The 9,508-nt window shown below is 32.3% G+C and overlaps 1 long non-coding RNA gene across 1 annotated transcript; it reads right to left on the reverse strand.

Annotated features, from left to right (window-relative positions):
- Positions 1-1,179: 1,179 nt before the first annotated feature.
- On the reverse strand, positions 1,180-9,463 carry LOC133175210 (uncharacterized). The gene is made up of 3 exons (XR_009719260.1): positions 9,402-9,463; positions 4,752-5,315; positions 1,180-2,178 (listed from the first exon to the last, which is right to left on the reverse strand). It is a non-coding gene; the product is annotated as an uncharacterized LOC133175210 (long non-coding RNA).
- Between the last annotated feature and the right edge of the window lie 45 nt (positions 9,464-9,508).

The raw sequence follows: 9,508 nt of genomic DNA on the forward strand, positions 1-9,508 counted from the left end.
TTTAATAAAATAAATGAATCAAATATGTTGAAAATGCCATTCCTGAAAACTTTATTTTAGAAAAATATAACTTTTCCATGAACTTTAAAGATTGAGAAATTTATTATCTCAGAGCGGGTGATTGTCCCCGCCTTATACGCCCCGTTTCTTTTAAGATGTCTTTTAGGTTTCACAATAATGTGCATTATAAAACCACTATCGTTATTTTGATCTAACTTTACCATGATATTTTAGTAGGGATATTTCCTACAGCTGATTGATTGATTGTGTGTATTTTTGTCCCATTCGAGAATTTCCTACAGTTGAAGTCAAGCTTCTATCATTTAAAATTTACAGCATACCACCGACAAACATTTATCTGCTTTTATATACATTGTACATCAGTTTGCATTGGTCTATAATTCTTACCCAATTTGATCTTCCCCTTAAATCCTTCTCCCAAGCAGAATAACATGTTATATAGTTTTATCATATCTCTACTGATTTTTTCCCTATAGAACATTAGATCGTTAGATGTGACTAATTCCCTAGAAATCGTAATGAATGGATTAGTCCCCGTGCGTTAGTCAAGTGAGCTAATCCCTGCTTCGAAAGCTAATTCCCGGTTATCCGTAATCCTCTAGATTTTACTTTTACATTGGTATGATATGTGAATGGACTAATCCCCGTGTGTTAGTTAGTTAGTGAGCTAATCCCTGCTATGAAATCATGCTATCTGAATCCTCTAACTCTAAATTTTAAGTTTTTATCAGTATAATAAAACAGTTAAAAGTATATCATTGCGGGAGTTAGCAAGATTTCAGTTCCTCTCGACCAGGACTATTTCCCTCGGCTTCGCCTCGGGAAATAGTCTTGGCCTTGGAGAACTGGAATCTTGCTAACTCCCTCAGTGGTATATTTTGACTGTATAAGTATCCACCGTTCTGGTCATGAAAAGCATTTCTAGATATTTAATACTGCAAAAGTTATGTAGTTTTATTCTGCAATCTAACGAAAAAGTAAACATATACAAAGAAAATTAAATTTCTGTTTATTTCAAAAATAAAAATCATCACAAATTGTGCTCATTCAAAATTCAGTCAAAATATGATCTATTCATGTAGCTTACATTACATTAGAAATTCAAACACATGCAAGTTTATCAATAGAGGTTGATATAATATTATATTTAGCAATGTTTTAATAATTATATACATGTACACATCATAAAAAAGTGTCTTTTTATATTATGCTCACACATAGCAAGAGGCTACTCTAACTTACACAGTAAGTCAACACTCTTCTAAACTAACTCAACATGAAAACACATAATGAGCTACACTACTTACACACATATTGAGTCACTACATGACTATTACACATAAAAATAACAATATTAGCACACAAAATGAGCTACATGTACACTACCGCAGGTAAAATTCTACATTCCCAACACAAAATGAATCCCATGCTACATGTACAACAAACAAATCAAAATAACAATACAAAATATGTATTACAAATACATGTAACAATATTAAAACACACAATGAGCTATACCAGTAACACACATAAAATTATACATTCCCAACAAATGAGTCACCATACTACATGTACAACTCACATAACAAATAACAAAAGTACCACACATAATAAGCTACACTACTAACACACATGTCGAGTCACTACAGAACTAACACACATGTCAAGTAACTACACTACTTACACACATGTCAAGACACTACACTACTTACACACATGTTGAGTCACTACACTACTGATATATACCTTACAAATAACAATTTTAAATCACACGATGAGCAATACAAGTAACACACATAAAATTATACATTCCCAACACATGAGTCACCATACTACATGTACGACTCACATAACAAATAACAAAATTACCACACATAATAAGCTACACTACTAACACACATGTTGATTCACTACACTACTAACACACATGTTGAGTCACTACACTACTTACACACATGTCGAGTCACTACACTTCTAATATATAACTTACAAATAACAGTTTTAAATCGCACGATGAGTTATACAAGTAACACATATAAAATTATACAATCCCGACACACCAGTCACCATACTACATGTACAACTCACATAACAAATAACAAAATTACCACACATCATAAGCTACACTCATAACACACATGTCGAGTCACTACACTACTTACACACATGTCGAGTCACTACACTACTTACACACATGTCGAGAAATTCGCTGGATTAGACGACATTCCGGATTAGACAACATTTAAAACAATTGAGTCTACTGCAGGTGACTTAAAGTTAACATTGTATAAGTCAAGTTTTTGGAGTACACAACATCCGAATAAGACAAGTTTCACTGTATTTAAACAATAAAATGCTTTCTTTGGTTGTTAGTACGGGAATTAATGTCACAGCTGTTGCAGAAAAAATACATAACCCGCGTAAGCAGGTTATGTAAATTTTTTTCTGCAATAGCTGCGACATTAATTCCCATACTAACAAACAAAGAAAGTCATTTTATTGTTTATATTTATATCTGTATAAAAAACATTCAAAGTAAAATTAAACATGTTAAATATTGTATTATAGATGTGTATGTCATTGTATGTATAATTAATGGAACAGTCGTTGCTCAAGAAATCTATGCAGGTGGCTTCCTTAGTGTTGTTTACTCACTGATAAACAGCAATGGGTACTTAAGAAATAAAGGAAATAATATTAAAAGGATGTAAATATATTACAAATAACAATATAAGAACACATGAGGAGCTTTACCAATAACACACATAAAATCACATATTCCCAACATTTAATGAGTCAACATACTACATGTACAACACACATAACAAATAACAAAATTACCACACATAAAAAGCTACACTACAAACACACATGTCGAGTCACTACACTACTAACACACATGTTGAGTCACTACACTTCTAATATATACATTACAAATAACAACATTAAATCACATGATGAGCAATACCAGTAACACACATAAAACAAGAAGTCTGTGAGCCAATGCTCACTGGTAATACCTCCGCTGTGATTTGAATATACACTATCATGTGTATATTCACAAGTTCAACTATGGACAGATGCATGAATAAACAGGAAGTTGACATCAGATTCATACAAAAATGAATCCCACCATATGACAATTATGCGTCAACAAAGAGTGTGCTAAAAATTTCAAGCATCTGCAATGAGTTGTTGCTGAGAAAACTTTGACAAAAATTTGTTCCGTATTATACAGACAGACGCACAGTTAAACAGGAAGTTGACATCAAATTCAGAAATGAATCCCATCATATGGCATGCCTAAACAAAGAGTGTGTAAACTTTCATGCATCTGCAATAAGTAGTTGATGAGAAACTGCAACAAATATTTGTTATATATGGTATAGACAGACACACAGATAAACAGGAAGTTGACATCAGACTTGTACAAAATAAATCCCACGATATGGCATGCCAAAATAAAGAATGTGCTAAAATTTCAAGCATCGGCTCTGAGTAATTGCTGAAAAAACTGCGAAAAAAATTCGTTATGTATGGTACGGACAGACGCACAGATAAAAAGGAAGTTGGCACCAAATTCATACAAAAATGAATCCCACCATATGACATGCCTCAGCAATGAGTGTGCTAAAATTTCAAGCAATAAGTAGTTGCTTAGAAAACTGCGACGAAAATGTGTTATGTGTGGTATGGACAGACACATGGATAAACAGGAAGTTGACATCAGATTTGTATGAAAATGATTCCCACCAAGCCTAAACAAAGAGTATGCTAAAATTTCAAGCATCTGCAATGAGTAGTTGCTGAGAAAACTGTGACCAAAAATTTGTTATGGACAGTCAGACAGACACCCACACAGCTAGACAGACAAGGGTAAAACAGTATCTTTTGGAGCAAGAATATAATAATACATTCCTAACACATGAGTCACCATACTACATGTACAACACACATAACAAATAACAAAATTACCACACATAATAAGCTACACTACTAACACACATGTCGAGTCACTACACTACTAACACACATGTCGAGTCACTACACTACTAACACACACGTCGAGTCACTACACTAATAAAATATACATTACAAAAAAAATTATTAAAACACACAATGAGCTATACCAGTAACACACATCAAATTAAAATATACTTTCCCAACACATGAGTTGCCATACTACATATACAACAATCATAACAAATAACAAAAATACCACATATAATAAGCTACACTTCAAACACACATGTCGAGTCACTACACTACTAACACACATGTCATGTCACTACACACTAACATACTTGTGGAGTCACTACAATACTAATATATACACTACAAATAACTATAATAAAACACACACAATGAGTTATACAAGTAACACACATAAAATTATACATTCCCAACACATGAGTCACCATACTACATGTACAACTCACATAACAAATAACAAAATTACCACACATAATAAGCTACACTACTAACACACATGTCGAGTCACTACACTACTAACACACATGTTGATTCACTTTACTACTAATATATACATTACAAATAACCACTTTAAATCACACGATGAGGCATATCAGTAACATACATAAAATTATACATTCCTAACACATGAGTCACCATACTACATACGTACACAAAATAACCACACATCATAAGCTACACTCATAACACACATGTCAAGTCACTACACTACTTACACACATGTCGAGTCACTACACTACAAATATATATTACAAAAAACAATATTTACACACATTATGAGTTATACCAGTAACACACATAAAATTATACATTAATTCCCAACACATGAGTCACCATACTATATGTACTATCATACATGTAAAACAAATAACAAAATTACCACACATAACGAGCTATACTACTAACACACATTTCAAGTCACTACACTACCATTCATTTAATGTTATATATAAATGAGGTCATATAAGGAGTCAATACATTTACAATAGAGTCAACATGCTCCTAAAACACACTTATATTAGGTCGTTATAGCACTTGTCACATGTACTAGCACATGAATCACTATTATGACAAAAGAATTCTTTAGATGTACATGTAGTTGTTATTTAATCTTTGTCTAGCTGTTATGATATTTTAACAGCAAATTTTATACTCTTTCCTGCAAATTCAAAGATTGTTCTGCTTTCTGGAGGGGCATTCAAACACTTCAATTGACCATGTTTAAGTCATACTGACTTATTCCACTCCACATTGGCACTCTATGGCTGTTTTTCTTTTGTCCACACATCTTACAAATGGAACTGAAATACATAATTATATAATAGAACCATTAAAGCTTTTACATAAAAATGAAATAAAAATATATCAGTGATCAAGTTTCCAATCTTAATTAAGACACAACAACACTTCTTTAAAAGCAAAAGGACAAGAATAAATTTTAAAATTAAAATTCCTAAAACAGCTAGTTAACATTTTGTGTATTTGATTTGTATTAAATGATTATCCTTTAGAACTTGTTAGCCTTTTGAATTACTGTAAATGTATTTTATTTAGCGTGTACGATATTTGGTAGAAGTTGATTATTGAGCAAGTTAGCGGAGATTTGATTTAGAGCATTTGTTAATGTTCTTCTTTATGGGCATTTGTGCAAGACATTTAGCGTTGTACTTGAATTAGCGGACATTGCTTTCCGACAAAGGCACTAAAAAGAATACACAGCGAAAAGTATATTCACAACTTAACAAACACTTTCTGAAATTTTGGGTTATCCTTTTCTTTTGTCCTTGCCTTTGGTTTCCTATCAAGCTTTCCAGTTTAAAGTGCCAAACTTTAATCTCATCTTGTTCGATAATTTACATATCAAAAGGTTGGAATCTTTATAGTTAGGACTATATAAGTACTCACAACAGAATACATGCATCTAGACAAATAAGGATTTTTATGCCCCGCCATGAATATGGCCGGGGCATATAGTGTTTGTCATGTCCGTCTTCCGTCCTTCCGTCCTTCTGTCCTTCCATCCTTCCGTCCTTCTGTCTGTCCTTCCGTCACACTTTGCGTTAAGCTCTGTTCAAAGCTCAGTTTCAAAGAAACTACACAAGATATTTTTATCAAACTTCATGGGCTGATAGATATTGATGAGAGCTATGCAACTGCATCAACATTTTTTGACCTTGACCTTTCCTTTGACCTTGACCTCACTTTTCTTAAAGTAGTGTTTAGCTCAATTTTTTAAGATACCATTCAAGATAGTTTAATCAAACTTCATATGTTGATACATACTGATGTAAGCTATTCAACTGCATCAACATTTTTTAACCTTGACCTTTCTTTTGACCTTGACCTCACTTTTCTTAAAGTAGTGTTTAGCTCAGTTTCAAAGATACCATTCAAGATAGTTTAATCAAACTTCATATGTTGATACATACTGATGTAAGCTATTCAACTGCATCAACATTTTTTGACCTTGACCTTTCCTTTGACCTTGACCTCACTTTTCTTAAATTAGTGTTTAGCTCAGTTTTAATGAAACCATTTAAGATATTTTTAACAAACTTCATATGCTGATACATAGTGATTAGAGCTATTCAACTGCATCAATATTTTTGACCTTGACCTTTCCTTTGACCTTGACCTCACTTTTCTTAAATAAGTTTTAGCTCAGTTTTAAAGATACCATTCAAGTTGGTGTTATCAAACTTCATATGCTGATACATACTGATGAGAGCTATTCAACTGCATCAACATTTTTTGACCTTGACCTTTCCTTTGACCTTGACCTCACTTTTCTTAAATTAGTGTTAAGCTCAGTTTTAAAGAAACTATTCATAATATTTTTATCAAACTTCATATGCTGATACATATTGATGTAGTCTTTTCAACTGCAGCAACAATTTTTGACCTTGACCTTTCCTTTGACCTTGACCTCACATTTCTTAAATTAGTGTCAAACTTCATATGCTGATACATACTGATGTAAGCTATTCAACTGCATCAATATTTTTTTTACCTTGACCTTTCCTTTGACCTTGACCTCACTTTTCTTAATTTGTGTTAAAATATTGCATTACTAATATACCCTCGGCGGGGCATTCATGTCCTATGGACATATTTCTAGTTTCAAAATGAAAACATGTATCCAAGCAAGTCACTTATAAGAATATTATAAATGAAAACATTCAACAAGCTACACAAATTAGATTCATTTAGCTTTTCCTGTATATTTATCTGTCTCTCATTAGTAACATATATTAAGAAATGGAGTAAAATGAAAGATCTAATTTTAATTACACTAAAAGTCTACGAAGTAACAGTAATATGTAATAATTAGTTTTACATGTTTCATAATGTGCATAAGGAGATGGGTGAACAAGGCATGCAAAAAGCCTATAGCTTCAAATGTATAAAAGTCATATTCAAATACTGAGTTTAGTATTTAGAGTAAAGTTCTTCTTATTGAAAGGTATAACATTATATTACAACAAAACTTTTCTGTGGAAAATTCTTTAAGCAAAAATCATTCTATGATAAAAAAAAAAAAAAGTGGTATTCTAGGGGTTGAAACCCAAGCAATGAAATTAAATCCTGAATATCAGTTTTTTTTCTAAGAGACTAACATGCTAACCACTAAACTATATACATGTAGCTCATGACAAAAATGGGCATTTACATATGTAAATCACGTTTAAAAATGTGGCTCTTGACTAAATGGATTTCAAATATATTTCTGAAAGATATGCAGGGTTTGACACTAAGGCACGTCCGACTGACCCAGTCTAGTAAATGCATGGTCCGTCATGTTAAATGTTCAATAACTTGCCCGACTGGTTGTGTGGATGAAATAAATGTTAACTCTCATTTCAGTCTTTCAAATAAATGCTCTGACTAAAAACTTTTTAAAGAAATTTTCTTAATTTTCAGATTGCAAACACAGCCATTGCTCTGAAAAAGAAAACTTTCCTTCATGACACAATTGCTATTTTTTTTAGACCGGCTGTAATAGACAAGTCACAATCGAAACCTCAGCTTTGTTCAGTATCATTTGGTATAAATATTCATTGAATATTATAGTTTTTAATTTATTTACATGTATATTTACGGTAATAATTTTATTTAAGTTCCTTGAATTAATGTTCTTTAAAGCTTATAACATTCGCATGTTCACTCATTGGGCTGCTACCTATGGGCTCAACAGTCTGTCAAAATGTATACATGAACACATGCGAGAGATACACTGTAGTATGGTTTCAAAACTTTTTTCCAATTATAATAGGAGGTTATAAATAGAAAATTTTCAAGTTTGGTCAGGGCTAGTGAATTTGTGGTCAGAGCTAGTAAAAATTATGGGAAGTAGCACGACTGATCTAGTACTCATAAAACTTAATGTCAAACCATGATATGAATGTTGTTGTGACTAGTGGTGTTCCAATCATCAATTATAATCGAAAATCAGTAGATTGCTGGCATAATCCAAGCACTCGATTACAATTTTTTTATTTATTTATTTATTTTATTTTAAAAGCGTAATAGTTTTTAAGCCAAATATTCCAGCCGCAACTTTTCTATTAACTTATATGCATATCGTAATGGCACAGACAAAGAGACATTGTATTCATACCCAGGTAACAACGCTCATTCCTGGGTATGGACGTACTTTGGATTCTACAAAATGAGCGTAGAACCAGCTTGACTAGATAGAACATTCTGTCGTTAAAATGATATTGTCCTAAGGACTAGGGGTTGTTCCGAGACACAGTTATTCCAACTACAGCTGGACCACCACAGAAAGTAGTTATTCAACCATTCTTACCATTTAATAAACTAAAATTGACAGACTTTGTAAATGTCCGATTATAATTGATAATTAGTTAGTTACAGTAGCCTGATCATCGATTATGAAATTCTTACCAATTCCCATCACTAGTTGTGACATAAAAGTCTATTTTTAGAAGAGTTGGTCATTTCACCACGTTTTTGTCAAACGAAATAGGAAAAGTTTTAAATATGCTTCGAGTATAATCTTACCAAAATATGGAGTGAAGACCTACTCATATTTAAAAAGTATGATATAGGAGGAAAAAATGACCATTTTTGCCCTCTTTTGGTGTGTATCTGCTATTTCATAGATCAATAATATTAATCGTTATAAGATTGTAGCAAATTGCAAAGATTTTACATAAGGTATACAATAATGTTACATGAAGTATCAAAGAAAATTTTGACATGATTAAGATTTAACTTTTTACATCTTTTTTTGTCACACAATAGGCATTTACTTGCCTTGTTTGCCCATCATCTTTATCAGTAGATAAGGTTTATGATTCAGACGGCATCTGATAATGCAGCAATAAAATGTAAAATGATAGAAATAACTGCACTATGCTCACTTTTTTCCTCCCAGAGCTCTTCTTTTCATCTTCAATTTCTTCCTCTTCATTTCCTCAACTTTCTTCTATTGCAAGTTCTGTAAAAAAAAAAAAAATCCAATTCGATA

Source organism: Saccostrea echinata, unplaced genomic scaffold (genome assembly GCF_033153115.1).
Source record: "Saccostrea echinata isolate AGI-Se365-2 ecotype Australia unplaced genomic scaffold, CSIRO_AGI_Sech_v1 ptg000001l, whole genome shotgun sequence".
Taxonomy (NCBI): Eukaryota; Metazoa; Mollusca; class Bivalvia; order Ostreida; family Ostreidae; genus Saccostrea; species Saccostrea echinata.